The sequence below is a fragment of the Oncorhynchus kisutch genome, linkage group LG26 (assembly GCF_002021735.2).
Source record: "Oncorhynchus kisutch isolate 150728-3 linkage group LG26, Okis_V2, whole genome shotgun sequence".
Taxonomy (NCBI): Eukaryota; Metazoa; Chordata; class Actinopteri; order Salmoniformes; family Salmonidae; genus Oncorhynchus; species Oncorhynchus kisutch.
Genome location: NC_034199.2, coordinates 37,481,003 through 37,498,818, shown reverse-complemented (window position 1 = coordinate 37,498,818; position 17,816 = coordinate 37,481,003). Strand labels below are relative to the sequence as shown.

Below are 17,816 nucleotides of genomic sequence, written 5' to 3'. Positions count from 1 at the left end.
CAGCTCTGATAGCTGGGATAACCTGACGTACTGTAACCAGACAAGGTCTGATAGCTGGGATAACCTGAAACACCCAGACCAGGTCTGGTAAGTGGGATACCCTGAGGTCACCAGACCAGCTCTGATAGCTGGGATAACCTGACGTACTATAACCAGACAAGGTTTGATAGCTGGGATAACCTGAAACACCCAGACCAGGTCTGGTAAGTGGGATACCCTGAGGTCACCAGAGCAGCTCTGATAGCTGAGATAACCTGACGTACTGTAACCAGACAAGGTCTGATACCTGGGATAACCTGACATACTGTAACCAGACAAGGTCTGATAGCTGGGATAACCTGACGTACTGTAACCAGACAAGGTCTGATAGCTGGGATAACCTGACATACTGTAACCAGACAAGGTCTGATAGCTGGGATACCTTGAGGTCACCAGACTGAGAGTCAAATGCCAGGTTGTGTACATAGAGGGTGGTACCAAAGAAATGCACCTCCCCCTTCAAAGCCTCACTTCCTACCCATCATTTGCCTAAGTGGTCTGATGTAGGCAATTGTTTTTCTTTGCGCTTGAAGATAAATGATTCATACAAATAGTATTTTCCCCCTCCCCATTGACTATTTCTACCACTACATCATCTTGCTTGTTTTTTAAAATTTACATTTGAGTAATTTAGCAGACACTCTTATCGAGAGCGACTTATAGTTAATGCAACCATCTTAAGTAGGGGAGCAAAGGGAGGCTATATTACCGGTAACTTTCAAAGTTTACCAGTAAACTATGAGAATTTTGGTAACGTTCAAGGATTCTCTGGAATTTATCACATGAAATCCAGGCTGTATCACATCCGGCCGTGATAGGGCAGCGTACAACTGGCCCAGCGTCGTCCGGGTGTGGCCGGTGTAGGCCGTCATTGTAAATAATAATTTGTTCTTAACTGACTTGCCTAGTTAAATAAAGGTTAAAAAACTTTCTAGTTTTATTTTTGTCTCTCTCTACGCGTAGGTAACTCATCCATATCAGCAGCCTTCCCACCCCAGACATTTGTAAGTCAAAGGAGAATCCATCACTAGTCTGGCTTTCCTTGTAATAGATGCGCCTTCATTTTCACTCCCTTACAATCTATTGAGCTGATACACAGCATCTGAATAGATTGTGTTGTCTGAGAGAAACATTTTTTTTTATTTTTTATCTGAGGATTCCTCTTTTCATAGACATACATAAGAACACAATGTTCACATTCCCTAGACCTATTCAACTGTTGTCTAGGGGTATAGTCAATTGTTGAGCGAGCTTGTCATTGAAACAGAAATTGATCAAACACAAAGCCTAACACATAAATGGTTATGTGGAACAAAAGTAGTGCACTGCATGAGGAATAGGGTGCTGTTTGGAATGCAGGCATGATTTCATTCTGCTGATGAGGAAGGAATGAAGGCTGCTTTTGATTTATCAAGACTTGACCCCTCTTTTCCTATGATCTCTCCTTCCCTCGTTCATCTGAGTAATTTATTAATGGCTAAGGCTAAAAATACTCCTCCTGGCTCTTTCTTTCTCCTTCTCTCTATCCAGACAGTTTTATTTGTGCAGCTGCTTTGAGTTCATTTTTTTGTTTCTTTTATTTTCTGTGATTTGTCTCCATAGCATAGACCCATACAGTATGGTGGCTCCATAGCATAGACCCATACAGTATGGTGGCTCCATAGCATAGACCCATACAGTATGGTGGCTCCATAGCATAGACCCATACAGTATGGTGTCTCCATAGCACAGAGCCATACAGTATGGTGGCTCCATAGCATAGACCCATACAGTATGGTGTCTCCATAGCACAGAGCCATACAGTATGGTGGCTCCATAGCACAGACCCATACAGTATGGTGGCTCCATAGCATAGACCCATACAGTATGGTGTCTCCATAGCACAGAGCCATACAGTATGGTGGCTCCATAGCACAGAGCCATACAGTATGGTGGCTCCATAGCACAGAGCCATACAGTATGGTGGCTCCATAGCACAGAGCCATACAGTATGGTGGCTCCATAGCACAGAGCCATACAGTATGGTGGCTCCATAGCACAGAGCCATACAGTATGGTGGCTCCATAGCACAGAGCCATACAGTATGGTGGCTCCATAGCATAGACCCATACAGTATGGTGGCTCCATAGCATAGACCCATACAGTATGGTGGCTCCATAGCATAGACCCATACAGTATGGTGGCTCCATAGCATAGACCCATACAGTATGGTGGCTCCATAGCATAGACCCATACAGTATGGTGTCTCCATAACATAGACCCATACAGTATGGTGTCTCCATAGCATAGACCCATACAGTATGGTGGCTCCATAGCATAGACCCATACAGTATGGTGGCTCCATAGCACAGACCCATACAGTATGGTGGCTCCATAGCATAGACCCATACAGTATGGTGGCTCCATAGCATAGACCCATACAGTATGGTGGCTCCATAGCATAGACCCATACAGTATGGTGGCTCCATAGCATAGACCCATACAGTATGGTGGCTCCATAGCATAGACCCATACAGTATGGTGGCTCCATAACATAGACCCATACAGTATGGTGTCTCCATAGCATAGACCCATACAGTATGGTGGCTCCATAGCATAGACCCATACAGTATGGTGGCTCCATAGCATAGACCCATACAGTATGGTGGCTCCATAGCATAGACCCATACAGTATGGTGGCTCCATAGCATAGACCCATACAGTATGGTGGCTCCATAGCATAGACCCATACAGTATGGTGGCTCCATAGCATAGACCCATACAGTATGGTGGCTCCATAGCATAGACCCATACAGTATGGTGGCTCCATAGCATAGACCCATACAGTATGGTGGCTCCATAGCATAGACCCATACAGTATGGTGGCTCCATAGCATAGACCCATACAGTATGGTGGCTCCATAGCATAGACCCATACAGTATGGTGTCTCCATAGCATAGACCCATACAGTATGGTGGCTCCATAGCATAGACCCATACAGTATGGTGGCTCCATAGCACAGAGCCATACAGTATGGTGGCTCCATAGCACAGAGCCATACAGTATGGTGGCTCCATAGCATAGACCCATACAGTATGGTGGCTCCATAGCATAGACCCATACAGTATGGTGGCTCCATAGCATAGACCCATACAGTATGGTGGCTCCATAACATAGACCCATACAGTATGGTGGCTCCATAGCATAGACCCATACAGTATGGTGGCTCCATAACATAGACCCATACAGTATGGTGGCTCCATAGCATAGACCCATACAGTATGGTGGCTCCATAACATAGACCCATACAGTATGGTGGCTCCATAGCATAGACCCATACAGTATGGTGGCTCCATAGCATAGACCCATACAGTATGGTGGCTCCATAGCACAGAGCCATACAGTATGGTGGCTCCATAGCACAGAGCCATACAGTATGGTGGCTCCATAGCACAGAGCCATACAGTATGGTGGCTCCATAGCACAGAGCCATACAGTATGGTGGCTCCATAACATAGACCCATACAGTATGGTGTCTCCATAGCATAGACCCATACAGTATGGTGGCTCCATAGCACAGAGCCATACAGTATGGTGGCTCCATAGCACAGAGCCATACAGTATGGTGGCTCCATAGCACAGAGCCATACAGTATGGTGTCTCCATAACATAGACCCATACAGTATGGTGGCTCCATAGCACAGAGCCATACAGTATGGTGGCTCCATAGCACAGAGCCATACAGTATGGTGGCTCCATAGCACAGAGCCATACAGTATGGTGGCTCCATAGCACAGAGCCATACAGTATGGTGGCTCCATAGCACAGAGCCATACAGTATGGTGGCTCCATAGCACAGAGCCATACAGTATGGTGGCTCCATAGCACAGAGCCATACAGTATGGTGGCTCCATAACATAGACCCATACAGTATGGTGGCTCCATAACATAGACCCATACAGTATGGTGTCTCCATAGCACAGAGCCATACAGTATGGTGTCTCCATAGCACAGAGCCATACAGTATGGTGTCTCCATAGCACAGAGCCATACAGTATGGTGTCTCCATAGCACAGAGCCATACAGTATGGTGTCTCCATAACATAGACCCATACAGTATGGTGGCTCCATAACATAGACCCATACAGTATGGTGGCTCCATAGCACAGACCCATACAGTATGGTGTCTCCATAACATAGACCCATACAGTATGGTGTCTCCATAACATAGACCCATACAGTATGGTGTCTCCATAACATAGACCCATACAGTATGGTGGCTCCATAACATAGACCCATACAGTATGGTGGCTCCATAACATAGACCCATACAGTATGGTGGCTCCATAACATAGACCCATACAGTATGGTGGCTCCATAACATAGACCCATACAGTATGGTGTCTCCATAGCACAGAGCCATACAGTATGGTGTCTCCATAGCACAGAGCCATACAGTATGGTGGCTCCATAGCACAGAGCCATACAGTATGGTGTCTCCATAACATAGACCCATACAGTATGGTGGCTCCATAGCACAGAGCCATACAGTATGGTGGCTCCATAGCACAGAGCCATACAGTATGGTGGCTCCATAGCACAGAGCCATACAGTATGGTGGCTCCATAGCACAGAGCCATACAGTATGGTGGCTCCATAGCACAGAGCCATACAGTATGGTGGCTCCATAGCACAGAGCCATACAGTATGGTGGCTCCATAGCACAGAGCCATACAGTATGGTGGCTCCATAACATAGACCCATACAGTATGGTGGCTCCATAACATAGACCCATACAGTATGGTGTCTCCATAGCACAGAGCCATACAGTATGGTGTCTCCATAGCACAGAGCCATACAGTATGGTGTCTCCATAGCACAGAGCCATACAGTATGGTGTCTCCATAGCACAGAGCCATACAGTATGGTGTCTCCATAACATAGACCCATACAGTATGGTGGCTCCATAACATAGACCCATACAGTATGGTGGCTCCATAGCACAGACCCATACAGTATGGTGTCTCCATAACATAGACCCATACAGTATGGTGTCTCCATAACATAGACCCATACAGTATGGTGTCTCCATAACATAGACCCATACAGTATGGTGGCTCCATAACATAGACCCATACAGTATGGTGGCTCCATAACATAGACCCATACAGTATGGTGGCTCCATAACATAGACCCATACAGTATGGTGGCTCCATACAGTATGGTGGCTCCATACAGTATGGTGGCTCCATACAGTATGGTGGCTCCATAGCACAGACCCATTCCAAGATGGCGTAGCAGTAAGTCGCAGTAAGTCGTCCTGTCCTGTCGTGTCCCTGTATTTATCGTTTCTTTTTCGTTTTTTACGTATTTTCACATATTTTCTCCACATATCTCTTTGAAAACATTTAGCTAAACCCTAAGCTTCCAAATACTCTCCTGCAACCCGACTCTCCCAATGTAGCTATTTTTCCTAAATTCCTAAAGTATTTATATTTACTTCGGGACCCCTCAACTGAAGCTAGCCAGCTAACCAGCGGGTATGCTAGCAGTCTTCAGCTAACCGGTCATCAGCTAACCTGCAGTTCGGAAAGCTCTCGCCTGTTCGTACAACGCGACTCTAACCAGAGCATAACGGACCTATTTATTTTTCATCCCCGGATTCATCCCCGGATTCCCACCGCAAACGGAACATCTTTCAGCTGGATTTTTCAGCAACTAGCTATCTAGCTAAACCGCAACCCCGGATTACTCCTGGCTAGCGTTTCCACCCACTTAGCTTGAAGCTAGCCCGGCCGTAGCACCTGTGCTACCACCGTAGCATACTCCTGAGCTACAATACCCGGGCCCACGACCGGTCTATCGATGTCATCGCATGAAGAGGAATAAACAGACTCACCCCATCGCGACGTCCCCCAAAGGCTAACTCTCTAGCCCTCACTATCTCCCTGCTTGCTAATTCGGCCTGCTAACTGCTAGCTTGTCCAGCTCCGGTCCGCTAACTGCTACCTTGTCTAGCCCGGGCCTACAAACTGTTAGCTTGTTAGCACAGGCCTGCTAACCGCCTGAATCGCCGCGTCCCAAACGCTCACCGGACCCATATTTACTTTCTCTCTTTTGACTTTTAATTTGTTTATACCTTCCGGAAACCTGCCTCACCCAATGTGATACGGAATCGCTATAATTTTTTTAATTTTTAGAACACACTCAAGAACCTCCAGAAGCTAACCAGCTAACTAGCTACAAGCTATTTAGTCATTGTTAGTTTTTTTTAACCTGGATAACACTCGCCTGTCCAGCTTCCCTGCCCCATCCACCGCTGCCCCCTGGACACTGATCTCTTGGCTACATAGCTGATGCACGCTGGACTGTCCATTAATCACGGTACTCCATTCTGCTTGTTTGTTTTATCTGTTGGCCCCGTTGCCTAGTCTACGCCATTTTACCTGCTGTTGTTGTGCTAGCTGATTAGCTGTTGTCTCACCTACTGTTTTAGCTAGCTTTCCCAATTCAACACCTGTGATTACTGCATGCCTCGCTGTATGTTTCTCTCAAATGTCAATATGCCTTGTATACTGTTGTTCAGGTTAGTTATCATTGTTTTAGTTCACAATGGAGCCCCTAGTTCCACTCTTCATGCCCCTGATAACTCCTTTGTCCCACCTCCCACACATGCGGTGACCTCACCCATTACTACCAGCATGTCCAGAGATACAACCTCTCTCATCATCACCCAGTGCCTGGGCTTACCTCCGCTGTACCCGCACCCCACCATACCCCTGTCTGCGCATTATGCCCTGAATATATTCTACCATGCCCAGAAACCTGCTCCTCTTATTCTCTGTCCCCAACGCTCTAGGCGACCAGTTTTGATAGCCTTTAGCCGCACCCTCATACTACTCCTTCTCTGTTCCGCGGGTGATGTGGAGGTAAACCCAGGCCCTGCATGTCCCCAGGCACCCTCATTTGTTGACTTCTGTGATCGAAAAAGCCTTGGTTTCATGCATGTCAACATCAGAAGCCTCCTCCCTAAGTTTGTTTTACTCACTGCTTTAGCACACTCTGCTAACCCGGATGTCCTTGCTGTGTCTGAATCCTGGCTCAGGAAGGCCACCAAAAATTCAGAGATTTCCATACCCAACTATAACATCTTCCGTCAAGATAGAACTGCCAAAGGGGGAGGAGTTGCAGTTTACTGCAGAGATAGCCTACAAAGTAATGTCATACTTTCCAGGTCCATACCCAAACAGTTCGAACTACTAATTTTGAAAATTACTCTCTCCAGAAATAAGTCTCTCACGGTTGCCGCCTGCTACCGACCCCCCTCAGCTCCCAGCTGTGCCCTGGACACCATTTGTGAATTGATCGCCCCCCATCTAGCTTCAGAGTTTGTTCTGTTAGGTGACCTAAACTGGGATATGCTTAACACCCCGCCAGTCCTACAATCTAAGCTAGATGCCCTCAATCTCACACAAATCATCAAGGAACCCACCAGGTACAACCCTAACTCTGTAAACAAGGGCACCCTCATAGACGTCATCCTGACCAACTGGCCCTCCAAATACACCTCCGCTGTCTTCAACCAGGATCTCAGCGATCACTGCCTCATTGCCTGTATCCGCTACGGAGCCGCAGTCAAACGACCACCCCTCATCACTGTCAAACGCTCCCTAAAACACTTCTGTGAGCAGGCCTTTCTAATCGACCTGGCCCGGGTATCCTGGAAGGACATTGACCTCATCCCGTCAGTTGAGGATGCCTGGTCATTCTTTAAAAGCAACTTCCTCACCATTTTAGATAAGCATGCTCCGTTCAAAAAATGCAGAACTAAGAACAGATACAGCCCTTGGTTCACCCCAGACCTGACTGCCCTCGACCAGCACAAAAACATCCTGTGGTGGACTGCGAATAGTCCCCGTGATATGCAACTGTTCAGGGAAGTCCGGAACCAATACACGCAGTCAGTCAGGAAAGCTAAGGCCAGCTTCTTCAGGCAGAAGTTTGCATCCTGTAGCTCCAACTCCAAAAAGTTCTGGGACACTGTGAAGTCCATGGAGAACAAGAGCACCTCCTCCCAGCTGCCCACTGCACTGAGGCTAGGTAACACGGTCACCACTGATAAATCCATGATTATCGAAAACTTCAATAAGCATTTTTCAACGGCTGGCCATGCCTTCCGCCTGGCTACTTCAACCTCGGCCAACAGCTCCGCCCCCCCCGCAGCTCCTCGCCCAAGCCTCTCCAGGTTCTCCTTTAACCAAATCCAGATAGCAGATGTTCTGAAAGAGCTGCAAAACCTGGACCCGTACAAATCAGCTGGGCTTGACAATCTGGACCCTCTATTTCTGAAACTATCTGCCACCATTGTCGCAACCCCTATTACCAGCCTGTTCAACCTCTCTTTCATATCGGCTGAGATCCCCAAGGATTGGAAAGCTGCCGCAGTCATCCCCCTCTTCAAAGGGGGAGACACCCTGGACCCAAACTGTTACAGACCTATATCCATCCTGCCCTGCCTATCTAAGGTCTTCGAAAGCCAAGTCAACAAACAGGTCACTGCCATCTCGAATCCCACCGTACCTTCTCCGCTGTGCAATCTGGTTTCCGAGCCGGTCATGGGTGCACCTCAGCCACACTCAAGGTACTCAACGATATCATAACCGCCATCGATAAAAGACAGTACTGTTGCAGCCGTCTTTATCGACCTTGCCAAGGCTTTCGACTCTGTCAATCACCATATTCTTATCGGCAGACTCAGTAGCCTCGGTTTTTCGGATGACTGCCTTGCCTGGTTCACCAATTACTTTGCAGACAGAGTTCAGTGCATCAAATCGGAGGGCATGCTGTCTGGTCCTCTGGCAGTCTCTATGGGGGTGCCACAGGGTTCAATTCTCGGGCCGACTCTTTTCTCTGTGTATATCAATGATGGTGCTCTTGCTGCGGGCGATTCCCTGATCCACCTCTACGCAGACGACACCATTCTATATACTTTCGGCCTGTCTTTGGACACTGTGCTATCTAACCTCCAAACAAGCTTCAATGCCATACAACACTCCTTCCGTGGCCTACAACTGCTCTTAAACGCTAGTAAAACCAAATGCATGCTTTTCAACCGGTCGCTGCCTGCACCCGCATGCCCGACTAGCATCACCACCCTGGATGGTTCCGACCTAGAATATGTGGACGTCTATAAGTACCTAGGTGTCTGGCTAGACTGCAAACTCTCCTTCCAGACGCATATCAAACATCTCCAATCGAAAATCAAATCAAGAGTCAGTTTCTATTCCGCAACAGAGCCTCCTTCACTCACGCCGCCAAGCTTACCCTAGTAAAACTGACTATCCTACCGATCCTCGACTTCGGCGAAAATGGCTTCCAACACTCTACTCAGCAAACTGGATGCAGTTTATCACAGTGCCATCTGTTTTGTCACTAAAGCACCTTATACCACCCACCACTGCGACTTGTATGCTCTAGTCGGCTGGCCCTCGCTACATATTCGTCGCCAGACCCACTGGCTCCAGGTCATCTACAAGTCCATGCTAGGTAAAGCTCCGCCTTATCTCAGCTCACTGGTCACGATGGCAACACCCATCCGTAGCACGTGCTCCAGCAGGTGTATCTCACTGATCATCCCTAAAGCCAACACCTTATTTGGCCGCCTTTCGTTCCAGTACTCTGCTGCCTGTGACTGGAACGAATTGCAAAAATCGCTGAAGTTGGAGACTTTTATCTCCCTCACCAACTTCAAACATCAGCTATCTGAGCAGCTAACCGATCGCTGCAGCTGTACATAGTCTATTGGTAAATAGCCCACCCTTTTTCACCTACCTCATCCCCATACTGTTTTTATTTATTTACTTTTCTGCTCTTTTGCACACCAATATCTCTACCTGTACATGACCATCTGATCATTCATCACCCCAGTGTTAATCTGCAAAATTGTAATTATTTGCCTACCTCCTCATGCCTTCTGCACACATTGTATATAGACTCCCCCTTTGTTTTCTACTGTGTTATTGACTTGTTAATTGTTTACTCCATGTGTAACTCCTTGTTGTCTGCTCACACTGCTATGCTTTATCTTGGCCAGGTCGCAGTTGCAAATGAGAACTTGTTCTCAACTAGCCTACCTGGTTAAATAAAGGTGAAATAAAAATAAAAAAAATACAGTATGGTGGCTCCATAACATAGACCCATACAGTATGGTGGCTCCATAACATAGACCCATACAGTATGGTGGCTCCATAACATAGACCCATACAGTATGGTGGCTCCATAACATAGACCCATACAGTATGGTGGCTCCATAACATAGACCCATACAGTATGGTGGCTCCATAACATAGACCCATACAGTATGGTGTCTCCATAGCACAGACCCATACAGTATGGTGGCTCCATAACATAGACCCATACAGTATGGTGGCTCCATAACATAGACCCATACAGTATGGTGGCTCCATAACATAGACCCATACAGTATGGTGGCTCCATAACATAGACCCATACAGTATGGTGGCTCCATAACATAGAACCATACAGTATGGTGGCTCCATAACATAGACCCATATAATATGGTGTCTCCATAACATAGACCCATACAGTATGGTGTCTCCATAGCACAGACCCATACAGTATGGTGGCTCCATAACATAGACCCATACAGTATGGTGTCTCCATAGCACAGACCCATACAGTATGGTCGCTCCATAACATAGACCCACACAGTATGGTGGCTCCATAACATAGACCAATACAACAGTCAACAATACCACCTTAGTGGTACTGTACACTGCGGCATTAAAACAGGTGAATTCGATGCAAAACATGAATTATGCTTCCGTTCACAAAGACCAGGATATAATATTTATCTTGATTGTCCTTTCTTATGATCCCTGCTCAGGCCTGTTTTCTACCCATAATAGAGGCAGACAGTCAATAGCAGTGTGTACTGTTCATTCTATGAGTATGAATAGCAGAAGTGAGATAGCAATTGCTGCTGTATTGTTCATTGCAATCGGGGTGTTTTGTCTCTTTCCTCTGTCTGTGTGAACAGGGGTGTGTGTGAGAGACGAACATCCGCTCTTCACAGAGCAGAGTGCTATAGGGCTTGTTGATTTTGACACTGCTGTGCTAATGATGAGGGGAGGATATTTGCCATCTATTTACGCTGGGTTGCTAATGGGCCTTCTGTCACATGTACGACCACAATGCTGCTGCTGGTGGTGGATGGGTATGTGTGTTTGTGTGTGTGTGTGTGTGTGTGTGTGTGTGTGTGTGTGTGTGTGTGTGTGTGTGTGTGTGTGTGTGTGTGTGTGTGTGTGTGTGTGTGTGTGTGTGTGTGTGTGTGGGGGGGGTATTGTTTCAAAATACTTGGAGCGTTTGATTGAGCCTGCCTTGAGTGATCAGGTAGGTTGGGATTATTCCGTTGGTTCCATTCCGCCAGACAAGCTCAATCAAGCCCATATTGTGAAAATACAAACACTGTTTGAACCCAAGTCTGCTGTGTTGGATGAATGTCTGTGTCTGTGCTACTATAATGTTGTTGGTAATTGTGTCTGGTGTGTCTTTTTTCAATAGGAGTTAATAAAGGAGAAATATAATGGAAAAGGTGAAACGTTAGTGTCAGCTACAGCGAGACTGTTCTTGTTTTTGTGCTGGATGTAGGGATAATTAGCTACAGTCTAGTTAGCTGAATGATCTACTTCATCAACTATTTTATGGTAAATGGAGTGGATTTACTGTAGCCTAAGTTGTCTCAGGCCATTACCTATTGTTAGTTGATTCAGCGAGCGAATATGATTGCTCAGATCAGAGATTTGCCTGGGGAGGGGGGTCTGCTTTGCATACATGCATACAAATGAAATGCACACCTGCCCGCATGTGTGTGAGTATGTGCATGCAAGCATAGATGTGATTGAGCATTTTCAGTGAATGAGAATGTCTTCTCAGTAAGTCAACTCACCTGTTTAGATAAAGGTCAGCTATCTTTGGTCCCTGCCTCACTACCTTGCCACAGTATGACAGGCTGAGAGGTGACTGGCGTTGTGGGGATAAGGGTTAACTATCTATGGTCCCTGCCTTCCTGCCTTGCCTCAGTATGACAGGCTAACAGATGATTGGCATCGGGAGGAGGGGGGAAACCCAGGGAGATATTAGCATGGCTGGGTGTAAAACACACCATGTTCCTTGTCCCTGTGACTCACACCCTGCCTGCTCAGGCAGTCACCTAACATCTAACTGGCCTTTGTTTTAGACAGAGGAGAGAGCAGGGTGTTCAGCCTCATTCCATACAGATGATTCATTTAGATAACGTATGCTATTTCTTCCCAGATCTAAACTACTGAGCTCACCTAACATAAGCTGGACTGCTGTGTACTAGAGAGAGGAGAACGGGGCGTTCATTCCATAGAGATTGTCGTGACGTTGTATTAGTTAATGTGACGACGGTTGCTCATCGAATGATTACAAGTTTCTAATTGCGTGATTAACTGAATCAAGCAATTATTAACTCATTAACCTGGGGCACCATGGAAAAACTAGTTTTTATTGAGTTTCTATTTCCCAAATGAACTCAAATAATATTTACAACAGCCGCTAATTAACCAGTCACCTCTACAATCTCGTTCCGTCGTATAGTCTGTGTGTCTGCACGGACCCGGGTCTCACCAATGAGTTCGTACCACACCAATCTTAGTTGAATATTTATTTACGAGAAAGCTAAAATGATGATTAAAGATACACATAGACAAAACACATTATAGGCTATTGATTAGAACTTAGTATAACGGGCCACACACTAAAATGGGTATTTCAAAGAGAGAGAGGAAAAAGAAAGTACACGAGGGAAATATACATTTGGGTGAATTTGTCAGCTATGCTATTCTAACCCTAGCCTTGCCCCAAACTGCCGCTCTTATGGGTCAGAATATAATGATGTAATTACGTGAGGAAGATCTCTGAGGATTCTCTGCGCAGAACGTTCAGGGGACCGTTCAGGCTTCTCGATGACGCACTACTCCGGCGCACCTCTCTGATCGTCCTCCCAATGTCAGTATCCTTTTGGCTTAGGAGTCTGTTCCCTCACCCTTGCTCTGGAGGGGGACAACTCTGTAGCTCAGAGCTCACAGCATTGGAATGAAACAGTGTAGATGCCACGATTCGATGGGAGATGGAGGCTAGGTGGTTCAACTTGAATTCACCCGCTTAGACACAGCTACTCATCCGTAGCTTAGGTAGAAAAAGATTTCTTTGTCTTCAAACTTGCGTTGCGTTGACTTTTTAGACCTTGGCTGCAGCTTGGGTCACGTAGTCTTGTCTGTGAATTCTTTACTCACAGGTTTTATATCCTCGGGTCAGAAGTGGGCGTAACTGCCATTAGGGCAATTCTCCTGGCGTACCAAGTTAATGAGGGCAAGGTCTAGATTTCACTCAAATCCAATTTTAGACAACTTAACATTTAATCTTTACCAAAACATTCCCTTTGATTTGGACATTTTCCACACAACGTACAATGTATAAACATCAAACTTATACTAGGAAAACTCTTCATGTTACAATGTTTTTGTAATAACGTCATCTATTAACCTTTAATAACAAAACAAAAATGATATACATTTTCATATTTCATCTATCGTCATGACCACCATTGTGGCTTGATGGAAACCATTGTTCCAAAGTCCCTTTATTTCATGTTTAATGTTCTGAGGCTGGTTCTCCATAGTAACAGGACAAAAGACTTTGTCTGTGGCCTGAGATTTACCAGGGGTGTGAGGGGTCATAAAAACCCCACATCTTCAGACCCCTAGATCTCTCCTCCTCTGTTGGGGTTGAGAGATAATCTGTAGGGTTGTGGTCTCCTGTAACCTGACCTGATCAGGACAGTCATGACAACTCCAGAGATGATTCAGTATGCTATAGGGGTTTTTCTACCAAAGAGAGGAGAGAGAGGGGGGTGATTATCCAACCCATTAAGATATACCGTATCTAATTACATTTCTATGGTCTAACCCAACTCGGAGTCTGAGATAATTCTGTGTTCCGTAAGATTTTTGTTGTATTAAAGAGAGAAAAGAGAGTGGGCATCCAAACCATCTCCACAGAGATGATTCACTATTGCATTCCTAACAACTTTCCTGGCTTAATTGGTCTATTTGTTGAATTAATTAGCTAAACTCATTTTTACCTCTATTAGATTTGTGCCTCCATGATCTACCCTGATTATCTTCTCAGATACAGCTAAGGCCCAAAAGACAATCAGCATATCCAGCAGAATTTCCCCCACCCAATGATACGCCTGGTGCCAAAACTACTAAACTAATGGATTTAATTGGACAATTACAATGCCAGATTGTATACGCTCCTTGATAAATAGTTTTCTACCCTCAGAGTCTCAGACAGAAGCTAGAGTCATTCTGGGAAGTCACACTTCCTAAATCTACATTGGCCTCATGGCTTTCTTATGTCATCGGCCGGCAAATATAGGTTTATGGTGGATACAGTGTCTGACACTCTTCTACCCTATAGTACGTATTACAATATTTTCAAGTGTTGCACATGTAAAGTAGTCTTAAATTCTTACACAGTATGACGTGCATATCTTTGTCATGCACTGTATAAACTCTCCCGTCACTCAATTTCAATTCAAGGCGCTTTATTGGCATGGGAAACATATGTTAACATTGCCAAAGCAAGTTAAGTAGATATTACACAAAAGTGAAATAAACAATAAAAATTAACAGTAAACATTACACTCGCCTGCTACACTAACTACTTCTCAGATAGAGTTCAGTGTGTCAAATCGGAGGGCCTGTTATCTGGACCTCTGGCAGTCGCTATGGGGGTGCCACAGGGTTCAATTCTCGCTGCCCGCACCCGCCCGCCCAACTAGCATCACTACTCTGGACTGTTCTGACTTAGAATATGTTGACAACTACAAATACCTAGGTGTCTTGCTAGACTGTAAACTCTCCTTCCAGACTCACATTAAGCATCTCCAATCCAAAGTTAAATCTAGAATCGGCTTCCTATTTAGCAACAACGCCTCCTTCACTCATGCTACCAAACATACCCTCGTAAAACTGACTATCCAAGGCGCAGCGTGATATGAATACATTCTTCTTTTAATAAAGAAAAAAACCGTGCCGCTATATAGACCGAGTGCTGACATGCAACTACACATAGACAATAACCCACAAACTATCCCAGGCATATGGCTACGTAAATATGGTCCCCAATCAGAGACAACGATAAACAGCTGCCTCTGATTGAGAACCAATCTAGACAGGAAAAAACACATATATCACCCTTGTCACACCCTGACCTAACCAAAATAATTAAGAAAACAAAGATAACTAAGGTCAGGGCGTGACAATACTACCCACCACTGCGACCTGTATGCTCTCGTTGGCTGGTCCTCGCTATATATTAGTCGCCAAACCCACTGTCTCCAGGTAATCTACAAGTCTTTACTAGGTATAGCTCTGCCTTATCTTAGCTCACTGGTCACCATAGCAATATCCACCCATAGCACGCGACTCAGCAGGTATATCAAAAGTCAAAACCTACTTTGGCCGCCTTTCCTTCCAGTTCTCTGCTGCCAATGACAGGAACGAATTGCAAAAATCACTGAAGTTGGAGACTTATACCTCCCTCACTAACTTTAAGCATCAGCTGTCAGAGCAGCTTACCGATCGCTGCAGCTGTAAGCAGCCCATCTGTAAATAGCCCATCCAACCAACTACCTACCTCATCCCCATATTTGTTTTTGTTTTTCTGCTATTTCACACCAGTATTTCTACTTGCACATCCTCATCTGCACATATATCACTCCAGTGTAAATTGCTAAATTGTAATTACTTTGCCACTATTGGCCTATTTATAGCCTTACCTCCTTAATTAATTTGCACACACTGTATACTGATTTTTTTCTTCTATTGTGATATTGACTGTACGTTTGTTTATCTCATGTGTAACTCTGTGTTGTTGTTGTCGCACTGCTTTACTTTAACTGGGCCAGGTCACAGTTGTAAATGAGAACTTGTTCTCTACTGGCCTACCTGGTTAAATAAAGGTGTTCTCAACTGGCCTACCTGGTTAAATAAAGGTGTTCTCAACTGGCCTACCTGGTTAAATAAAGGTGTTCTCTACTGGCCTACCTGGTTAAATAAAGGTGTTCTCTACTGGCCTACCTGGTTAAATAAAGGTGTTCTCTACTGGCCTACCTGGTTAAATAAAGGTGTTCTCAACTAGCCTACCTGGTTAAATAAAGGTGTTCTCAACTAGCCTACCTGGTTAAATAAAGGTGTTCTCAACTAGCCTACCTGGTTAAATAAAGGTGTTCTCAACTAGCCTACCTGGTTAAATAAAGGTGTTCTCAACTAGCCTACCTGGTTAAATAAAGGTGTTCTCTACTAGCCTACCTGGTTAAATAAAGGTGTTCTCTACTGGCCTACCTGGTTAAATAAAGGTGTTCTCAACTAGCCTACCTGGTTAAATAAAGGTGTTCTCAACTAGCCTACCTGGTTAAATAAAGGTGTTCTCTACTGGCCTACCTGGTTAAATAAAGGTGTTCTCTACTGGCCTACCTGGTTAAATAAAGGTGTTCTCTACTAGCCTACCTGGTTAAATAAAGGTGTTCTCAACTAGCCTACCTGGTTAAATAAAGGTGTTCTCTACTGGCCTACCTGGTTAAATAAAGGTGTTCTCTACTGGCCTACCTGGTTAAATAAAGGTGTTCTCTACTAGCCTACCTGGTTAAATAAAGGTGTTCTCAACTAGCCTACCTGGTTAAATAAAGGTGTTCTCAACTAGCCTACCTGGTTAAATAAAGGTGTTCTCAACTAGCCTACCTGGTTAAATAAAGGTGTTCTCAACTAGCCTACCTGGTTAAATAAAGGTGTTCTCAACTAGCCTACCTGGTTAAATAAAGGTGTTCTCAACTAGCCTACCTTGTTAAATAAAGGTGTTCTCTACTGGCCTACCTGGTTAAATAAAGGTGTTCTCTACTGGCCTACCTGGTTAAATAAAGGTGTTCTCTACTGGCCTACCTGGTTAAATAAAGGTGTTCTCAACTAGCCTACCTGGTTAAATAAAGGTGTTCTCAACTAGCCTACCTGGTTAAATAAAGGTGTTCTCAACTAGCCACCTGGTTAAATAAAGGTGTTCTCTACTGGCCTACCTGGTTAAATAAAGGTGTTCTCTACTGGCCTACCTGGTTAAATAAAGGTGTTCTCAACTAGCCTACCTGGTTAAATAAAGGTGTTCTCTACTAGCCTACCTGGTTAAATAAAGGTGTTCTCAACTAGCCTACCTGGTTAAATAAAGGTGTTCTCAACTAGCCTACGTGGTTAAATAAAGGTGTTCTCAACTAGCCTACCTGGTTAAATAAAGGTGTTCTCAACTAGCCTACGTGGTTAAATAAAGGTGTTCTCAACTAGCCTACGTGGTTAAATAAAGGTGTTCTCAACTAGCCTACCTGGTTAAATAAAGGTGTTCTCAACTAGCCTACGTGGTTAAATAAAGGTGTTCTCAACTAGCCTACGTGGTTAAATAAAGGTGTTCTCAACTAGCCTACCTGGTTAAATAAAGGTGTTCTCAACTAGCCTACCTGGTTAAATAAAGGTGTTCTCAACTAGCCTACGTGGTTAAATAAAGGTGTTCTCAACTAGCCTACCTGGTTAAATAAAGGTGTTCTCAACTAGCCTACCTGGTTAAATAAAGGTGTTCTCAACTAGCCTACCTGGTTAAATAAAGGTGTTCTCAACTAGCCTACCTGGTTAAATAAAGGTTAAAT

At 45.0% G+C, this 17,816-nt stretch overlaps 1 protein-coding gene across 4 annotated transcripts in view; it reads left to right on the top strand.

Annotated features, from left to right (window-relative positions):
* LOC109870683 (diacylglycerol kinase beta) overlaps positions 1 to 17,816 on the top strand; it is a 158,717-nt gene that overhangs the window by 26,041 nt on the left and 114,860 nt on the right. The gene's annotated exons all lie outside the window — the stretch shown is intronic.